Source organism: Arachis ipaensis, chromosome B5 (assembly GCF_059453495.1).
Source record: "Arachis ipaensis isolate K30076 ecotype BB chromosome B5, ASM5945349v1, whole genome shotgun sequence".
NCBI classification, from domain to species: domain Eukaryota; kingdom Viridiplantae; phylum Streptophyta; class Magnoliopsida; order Fabales; family Fabaceae; genus Arachis; species Arachis ipaensis.
In genome coordinates, this window is record NC_142440.1 from 87,290,448 (window position 1) to 87,299,716 (window position 9,269).

The window sequence follows — 9,269 nt, forward strand, 5'->3', positions numbered from 1 at the left end:
ACATTTTCGAATTATTAGTATCCAAAGTATAAAATTTTTTTAAGTTTGGTGTTTTTTGTGTCCTTATTTGTTCTTAGTGTTCATCTTGATCTTCAAAGTGTTCTTGATGTTCATCTTGACATTCAAAATTTTCTTGTTTGTTTTCTTTATTTTGATATAAAAATTCTAAGTTTGGTGTCATTTTATTGTTTTTCTCTTTCCTCATTAAATTCAAAAAAACATCTTTTCCTTTATTTACTCATCATTTTCGAATTCCTTAGGTTGACTTAGTCAAAATTATTAAAATTTGGTTGTTTCTTGTTAGTCAAGTCAAAATTTCAATTTTAAAAATTTATCTTTTTAAATATTTTTCAAAACAAATTCTTTTTCAATTTTCTTTTTATATTTTTCGAAAATATTTTATAAATTCTTTTAAAATCTTTTTCTTTTTTTAATATAATTTTTGAATTGCTTGTCCTATTTTATTATTTTTTATTTTGATTGAAAAATTTTAAGTTGGGTGTTTTCTTGTTAAGAAAGTTTCAATCTTTAAAATTTTAAAATCATATCTTTTTCAAATATTTTCTTTTATTTAGTTTCTTACAAGTATTAATTTTCAAGTATCTTTAATTTTAAGACATATCTTTTTCAAAACTTCCTAACCATTTTCTCTCTCCTTATTTTTTTTGAAAATCCACACTAAAATTTTTTAAATCTTTTTAATTAATTAATTAATTTAGTTTTCTAATTTCTTTTATTTATTTTTCTTTTCTTAATTTCCGAAACTTGCATCAAATTTTTTTATTTACTTTATTTTAATTTCTTGAATTTCAAAAAGAAAAGAGAAATTTTTTTTATTTACAATCCACATCATCTTCCTTTTTCCATCATGGACTTAAGTGGAAATGAACAGTCCAGAAGGACTCTGGGGTCATATGCTAACCCCACTACTGCTTTATATGGGAGTACTATCTGTATACCCCCCATCAGAGCTAACAACTTTGAGTTAAATTCTCAGCTCATTATCATGGTGCAGCAAAATTGCCAGTATTTCGGTCTTCCACAGGAAGAACCTACTGAGTTTCTGGCACAGTTCTTATAGATTTCTAACACAGTACGTGATAAGGAACTCGATCAGGATGTCTATAGATTATTGCTATTTCCATTTGCTGTAAAAGACCAAGCTAAGAGGTGGTTAAACAACCAACCCAAAGCCAGCATAAGAACATGGAAACAGTTGTCAGACAAATTTCTGAATCAATATTTCCCTCCAAAAAGGATGACACAACTAAGGCTGGACATCCAAGGCTTTAAACAAGAGGATAATGAATCTCTTTATAATGCCTAGGGGAGGTACAGAGAGATGCTAAGGAAATGCCCCTCTGAAATATTTTCAGAATGGGTGCAGTTAGACATCTTTTACTACGGGCTTACAGAAAAGGCTCAGATGTCTCTAAACCACTCTACTCGTGGATCTATATACATATGAGAAAGACAATTGAAGAGGCTCAAGAGCTCATTGATATAGTTGCCAGTAATCAGCACATGTACTAAAGTGGTGAGACCTCCATGAAAGAAGAAGCTGAGGCAGCATCCACTGAACTTAGTCCTCTAGAATAAATTGCTGAACTCAATCAGTAACTATTTTTTGTAACAAAATAGTAAGCAGAATTCAAAGAGATGCTACAAGAAACCAAAGATGCTAACAAGAAGAAGGAGGAACAATTGAATCAGACAAGGCAACAGTTATCTAAACAGATAACAAAAGAATGCTAAGCTGTTCATTTGAGGAGCAGGAAGACATTGAATGTCTCAACTCAAAGCAGTAGAAAGCCAAGAAAGGAACAACTAACAGAGAATAACCAAACCACTACCCAAAATCCCTCTGAGGATAGCAAGAGCCCAGAGAGGAATGATTCTAGCATTCAAATGCCAGAAAAGTGTGAAAAGTTAGCATTGAACGCCCAGTGGATGGCCAATTGTGGCGTTCAAACGCCAGAAAAGGGTGGCAATCTGGCGTTGAACGCCCATACAGCACCTAATTCTGGCATTCAAATGCCAATGAGGGATCAGACACTTGCAAGTGCTGATAACAACCCCCTTAAGCAGGCTTCTCCAACCACTTCTGTAGGAAATAAACCTGCAGCAATTATGGTTGAAGAATATAAAGCCAAGATGCCTTATCCTCAGAAACTCCGCTAAGCGGAACATGATAGATAATTCACCCGCTTTGCAGACTATCTCAGGACTCCTGAAATAAAGATTCCGTTTACAGAGGCACTTAAGCAAATACCCTCTTATGCTAAGTTCATGAAAAAGATCTTAAGTCATAAGAAGGATTAGAGAGAGACTGAAAAAAGTTTTTATCACTGAAGAATGCAGTACAGTCATTTTAAAAAGCATACCAGAGAAGCTTAAAGATCCCAGAAGCTTTATGATACCATGCACATTAGAGGATGCTTGTACCAAGACAGCTCTATGTGATCTTAGGGCAAGTATCAACCTGATACCTACATCCACTATTAAAAAGCTTGGTTTGACTGATGAAGTTAAACCAACCCGGATATGCCTCCAACTTGCTGATGGTTCCATTAAAATTCCATCAGGCGTAATTGAGGACATGATTGTCAAGGTTGGGCCATTTGCCTTTTCCACTGACTTTGTGGTGCTGGAAATGGAGGAGCACAAGAGTGTAATTCTCATTCTAGGAAGACCTTTCCTAGCGACTAGACGAACCCTCATTGATGTTCAAAAAGGGGAGGTGACCCTGAGAGTCAATGAGGATGAGTTTAAGTTGAATGCTGTCAAAGCTATACAGCATCCAGACACATCAAAAGACTGCATGAGCGTTCATATTATTGACTCCCTGGTGGAAGAGGTCAATATGACTGAGAGTCTCGAATCAGAGCTAGAGGACATTTTTAAAGATGTTCAGCCTGATCTGGAGGAACCAGAGAAAACAGAAGAACCTCTGAAGACTCCTCAGGAAGAGGAGAAGCCTCCTAAACCAGAGTTCAAACCACTACCACCATCCCTGAAATATGCATTTCTGGGAGAAGATGACACTTTCCCGATAATCATAAGCTCTGCTTTAGAGCCACAAGAAGAGAAAGCACTAATTCAGGTGCTAAGGACACATAAGACAACTCTTGGGTGGTCCATAAGTGATCTTAAGGGCATTAGCACAGCCAGATGCATGCACAAGATCCTATTGGAGGATGATGCTAAGCCAGTGGTTCAACCACAGAGGCGCCTGAATCCAGTCATGAAGGAGGTAGTGCAGAAAGAGGTCAGTAAGTTACTAGAGGCTGAGATTATTTATCCTATTTCTGATAGCCCCTGGGTGAGCCCTGTCCAAGTTGTCCCCAAGAAGGGAGGCATGACAGTGGTTCATAATGAAAAGAATGAACTGGTTCCTACAAGAACAGTTACATGGTGGCGTATGTGTATTGACTACAGAAGGCTCAATACAGCCACCAGAAAGGATCATTTTCCTTTACCATTCATAGACCAGATGCTAGAGAGACTAGCAGGTTATGAATACTACTACTTTTTGGATGGCTATTCAGGTTATAACCAAATTGTAGTAGATCCTCAAGACCAACAGAAAATAGCATTCACATGTCCATCTGGGGTATTTGCCTACAGAAGGATGCCATTTGGTCTGTGCAATGCACCTGCAACCTTTCAGAGGTGCATGCTCTCTATCTTCTCTGATATGGTAGAGAAATTTCTAGAAGTCTTCATGGATGACTTTTCAGTATTTGGAGACTCATTCAGCTCCTGTCTTGACCATCTAGTAATTGTTCTGAAAAGGTGCCAAGAGACTAACCTGGTTTTAAACTGGGAGAAATGTCACTTTATGGTGACTGAAGGAATTGTCCTTGGGCACAGAATTTTGAACAAGAAAATAGAGGTGGATCAAGCTAAAGTAGAGGTAGCTAAAAAATTAGCACCACCTGCCAATGTTAAGGCAATCAGAAGCTTTCTGGGGCATGCAAGATTCTATAGGAGGTTTATAAAGTATTTTTCAAAAATTGCAAAACTTCTGAAATCTGCTAGCCGCTGATACACCATTTGTCTTTGACACAGAGTGTCTGCAGGCCTTTGAGACTCTTAAAGCTAAGCTGGTCATAGCACCAGTCATTTCTACACCAGGCTGGACATTACCATTCGAACTAATGTGTGATGCTAGTGACCATGCCATTGGTGCAGTATTGGGATAGAGGCATGACAAGCTTTTGCATGTCATTTATTATGCTAGCCGTGTTTTAAATGACGCGCAGAAGAATTACACAACCACAGAAAAGGAGTTGCTTGCAGTGAGTGGTTTATGCCATTGACAAGTTCAGATCTTATTTAGTAGGATCAAAAGTGATTGTGTACACTAACCATGCTGCTCTAAATATCTCCTCACAAAGCAGGATTCAAAACCCAGACTCATAAGATGGGTGTTGCTTCTGCAAGAGTTTGATATAGAAATAAGAGACAAAAAAGGGACCGAGAACCAAGTAGCTGATCACTGTCCCGGATAGAACCAGTAGCAGGAGCGTCCCTCCCTCCTACTGAGATCTCTGAAACCTGTCCGGATGAGCAACTCTTTGCCATTCAGGAAGTAACATGGTTTGCAGACATTACAAATTATAAAGCTGTGAGATTCATACGCAAAGAGTACAGTAGGAAGTGATGAGCGGATAATTTATATGCTTTTTGGCATTTTTTAGTATATTTTTAGTATATTTTAGTTAGTTTTTATCATGTTTTTACTAGTTTTTAAATAAAAATCACTCTTCTGGACTTTACTTTGAGTTTCTATGTTTTTCTGTAATTTCAGGTATTTTCTGGCTGAAATTGAGGGACCTGAGCAAAAATCTGATTCAGAGGCTGAAAAAGGACTGCAGATGCTGTTGGATTCTAACCTCCCTGCACTCAAAGTGGATTTTCTAGAGCTACAGAGGCCCAATTGGCGCGCTCTCAATTGCGTTGGAAAGTAGACATCCTGGCGTTCCAAGTCAGCTCAAGAATTCTGGCGTTTAACTCTAAAACTGGCACAAAAGCTGGAGTTAAACGCCCAAACTGGCGCAAAAGTTGGCGTTTAACTCCAAAAAAAGTCTCGACACATGGAAGCTTCAATGCTCAGCCCAAGCACACACCAAGTGGGCCCGGAAGAAGATTTCTGCATTAATTACTGATTTCTGTAAACCCTAGGCTACTAGTTTTCTATAAATAGGACCTTTTGCCATTGTATTTTCACAAGATCTATCTTTTACTCATACTTTGATAGACCTTTTCATGGTTGGGGGCTGGCCTCTCGGCCATGCCAAGACCTCGTTCTTATGTATTTTCAACGGTGGAGTTTCTACACACCATAGATTAAGGTGTGGAGCTCTGCTGTTCTTCATGAATTAATACAAGTACTATTGTTTTTCTATTCAACTCAAGTCTATTTCTTCTCCAAGATATTCATTCGTTCTTCAAATTGATGAATGTGATGATCCGTGACACTCATCATCATTCTCACCTATGAACATGTGCCTGACAACCACCTCTGTTCTACTAGCAATGGCTTGAATGCGTATCTCTTGGGTTTCTAATCTAAGATTGGAACCTTCGTGGTATAGGCTAGAATTATTGGTGGCCATTCCTGAGATCCGAAACGTCTAAACCTTGTCTGTGGTATTCTGAGTAGGATCTGGGAAGGGATGACTGTGACGAACTTCAAACTCGCGATTGTGGGGCGTGTGACAGACGCAAAAGGATCAATGGATCCTATTCCGACATGATCGAGAACCGACAGCTGATTAGCCGATGTTGTGACAAAGCATCAGGACCATTTTCACTGAGAGGACGGGATGTAGCTATTGACAACGGTGATGCCCAACATAAAGCTTACCATGGAAAGGAATATGAATGATTGGAAGAAGGCAATAGGAAAGCAGAGGTTCAAGGGGAACAAAGCATCTTCATACGCTTATCTGAAATCCACTAATGAATTACATAAGTATCTCTATCTTTATTTTATGTTTATTTTCATCACCTTAAACTCCATAACCATTTGAATCCGCCTGACTGAGATTTACAAGATGACCATAGCTTGCTTCAAGCTGACAATCTCCGTGGGATCGACCCTTACTCACGTAAGGTTTATTACTTGGACGACCCAGTGCACTTGCTGGTTAGTTGTGCGGAATTGTGACAAAGTGTGATTCATATTTGAGAGCTCTAAGTCCTTTGGCACCATTGTTGATGATCACAATTTCGTGCGCCAAGTTTTTGGCGCCGTTGCCGGGGAAGGAACGAATGAACGAACAATAATTTCGCATTTGTTTCTGGCAACAACACCAAGTTTTTGGCGCCATTGCTGGGGATTGTTCGAGTTTGGACAACTGATGGTTCATCTTGTTGCTTAGATTAGGTACTTTTCAGAATTTTTAAGAATGAATTCTAGAGTTTCAAGGTGATGTTCTTATCATCACAAAAGCTGATTGATTCTCATCAATTTAGCTACTGAATGTAATGTCCTACTGAAGCTTGGCCAAACATGTCTAATCTTTTTAGACTGAAGCTTTAGACTAACATTGCATGATTCCTGGAATTCTTATTGAAAGTTTTGAATCCCTTTATTTTCTTTTCCATATAATTTTAAAAAATCACAAAAAAATTTATAAAACCATAAAAACCAAAAATATTTTATGTTTCTTGTTTGAGTCTAGTATCAATTTTTAAGTTTGGTGTCAATTGCATTCTTCTTGCATTTTTCGAAAATATGCATTATGTTCTTCATTGATCTTCAAGTTGTTCTTGATGATTTCGTTGCTCTGATCTTTAAATTCTCTTGTTTTGTATGTTTTGTTGTTTCTCATATGCATTCTCAATTTGTTAGTGTCTCTTTTATGAAAATTTTTTTTTTAGTTTGGTGCCTTGCATGCATTGTTCATTTGATCTTAGTTGCATTTTTTATTGTTTCTCATCATCAAAAATTCAAAAATATTTTCAAAACTATGTCTTTTCAAGTCAATAATACAGAGAATTGAAGATTCAGAACATTCAGCAGAGGAATCAAACAGAAAAAGCTGGGCATTCAAAACGCCCAGTGAAGAAGGAAAACTAGCGTTTAAACGCCAGCCAGGGAACCTGGCTGGGCGTTTAACGCCCAAAAAGGTAGATTTTTGGGCGTTAAACGCCCAGAATGGTTGCCTATTCTGGGCGTTTAATGCCAGGATGACACTAAAGGGAAGATTTTGTTTTTAATTCACATTTTTTCAAGTTTTCATAATTTTTCAAGATCAAATTTTTTCAAATCATATCTTTTCAATCATATCTCTTTCAAAATCAATTTCTTTCTATTTTATATTTATTTTCACTATTTTCAAAAATCCTTGCTTCAATTCAAGATTTACTTCAAAAATTTTCAAGTTGTTACTTGCCTATTAAGAAAGGATCAAATTTTAAATTTTGAAATCATATCTTTTAATTTCTTGATAGTCAAGTAATCAACTTTAATTTTAAAAATTTTCTTTTTCTAAATTGATTTTCAATCATATCTTTTCAAACATATCTTTTCAATCACATCTTTTTCAAAATTAATTTTTTTTTCAATCATATCTTTTTCTAATTTCAAAATATTTTTCAAAAATCACTTTATTTCTTTCCCAATCTTAGTTTTCGAAAATCTCAATCAAATTTTCAAATTTCTTTTTAATTATTTCAAAATCTTTTTAAATTATTTTTGAAAATTCTTCCCCTCTTTTCACATCCTTCTATTTAAGGGACTAACACTCCTCCTCAAGATGCAATTCGAACCCTAATTCTTTAGTAAGTTCGAATTCTCCCATCTACCTCCTCCTTCTATTCTTCTTTTCCTCTGACACCTCAAGGAATCTCTATACTGTGACATAGAGGATTCCCTACTTTCTTGTTCTCTTCTCTTTCATATGAGCAGGAATAAAGATAAAGGCATACTTGTTCAAGCTGATCCTGAACCTGAAAGGACTTTGAAGAGAAAGCTAAGAGAAGCTAAAGAATAATTCTCTTTAGAGGGCCTAACAGATCTTTTCAAGGAAGAAGAAACCATGGCAGCCGAAAACAACAACAATGCCAACAATGCAAGGAAGGTGCTTGGTGACTTTACTGCACCTACTCCTGATTTCTATGGGATAAGCATCTCAATCCCTGCCATTGGAGCAAACAACTTTGAGCTTAATCCTCAATTGGTTTCTCTAATGCAACAGAATTGCAAGTTTCATGGACTTCCACTGGAAGATCCTCATCAGTTCTTAGCTGAATTCCTGCAAATCTGTGACACTGTCAAGAGCAATGGGGTTGACCCTGAAGTCTACAGACTTATGCTCTTTCCTTTTACTGTAAGAGACAGAGCTAGAACATGGTTGGATTCACAACCTAAGGAAAGCCTGAACTCTTGGGAAAAGCTAGTCAATGCCTTCTTGGCAAAGTTCTTTCCACCTCAAAAATTGAGTAAGCTTAGAGTGAAAGTCCAAACCTTTAGATAGAAGGATGGTGAATCCCTTTATGAAGCTTGGGAGAGATACAAGCAATTGATCAGAAGGTGCCCTACTGACATGCTTTCAGAATGGAGCATCATAGGAATCTTCTATGATGGTCTGTCTAAACTATCCAAGATGTCATTGGATAGCTCTACTGGAGGATCTCTTCATCTGAAGAAGACGCCTGCAGAAGCTCAAGAACTCATTGAAATGGTTGCAAATAACCAATTCATGTACACTTCTGAAAGGAATTCTGTGAATAATGGGACAACTCAGAAGAAAGGAGTTCTTGAGATTGATACTCTGAATGCCATATTGGCTCAGAATAAAATATTGACTCAGCAAGTCAATATGATTTCTCAGAGTCTGTCTGGAATGCAAGCAGCAACAGGCAGTACTAAAGAAGCTTCCTCTGAAGAAGAAGCTTATGATCCTGAGAACCCAGCAATGGAAGAGGTGTATTACATGAGAGAACCCTATGGAAACACCTATAATCCTTCATGGAGAAATCATCCAAATCTCTCATGGAAGGATCAACAGAGACCTCAACAAGGTTTCAACAACAATAATGGTGGAAGAAACAGGTTTAGCAATAGCATGCCTTTTCCATCATCTTCTCAGCAACAGACAGAGAATTCTAAGCAAAGCCACTCTGACTTAGCAACAATAGTCTCTGATCTAATCAAAACTACTCAAAGTTTCATGACTGAAACAAGGTCCTCCATTAGAAATTTGGAGGCACAATTGGGTTAGCTGAGTAAGAAAATTACTGAACTCCCTCCTAGC

The 9,269-nt window shown here is 37.2% G+C and overlaps 1 non-coding gene across 1 annotated transcript; it reads right to left on the bottom strand.

Moving 5' to 3' along the window:
• Window positions 1-8,456: 8,456 nt before the first annotated feature.
• Window positions 8,457-8,564, bottom strand: LOC148564869 (small nucleolar RNA R71). Its single transcript, XR_015884037.1, has one exon. It is a non-coding gene; the product is annotated as a small nucleolar RNA R71 (small nucleolar RNA).
• Window positions 8,565-9,269: the final 705 nt, after the last annotated feature.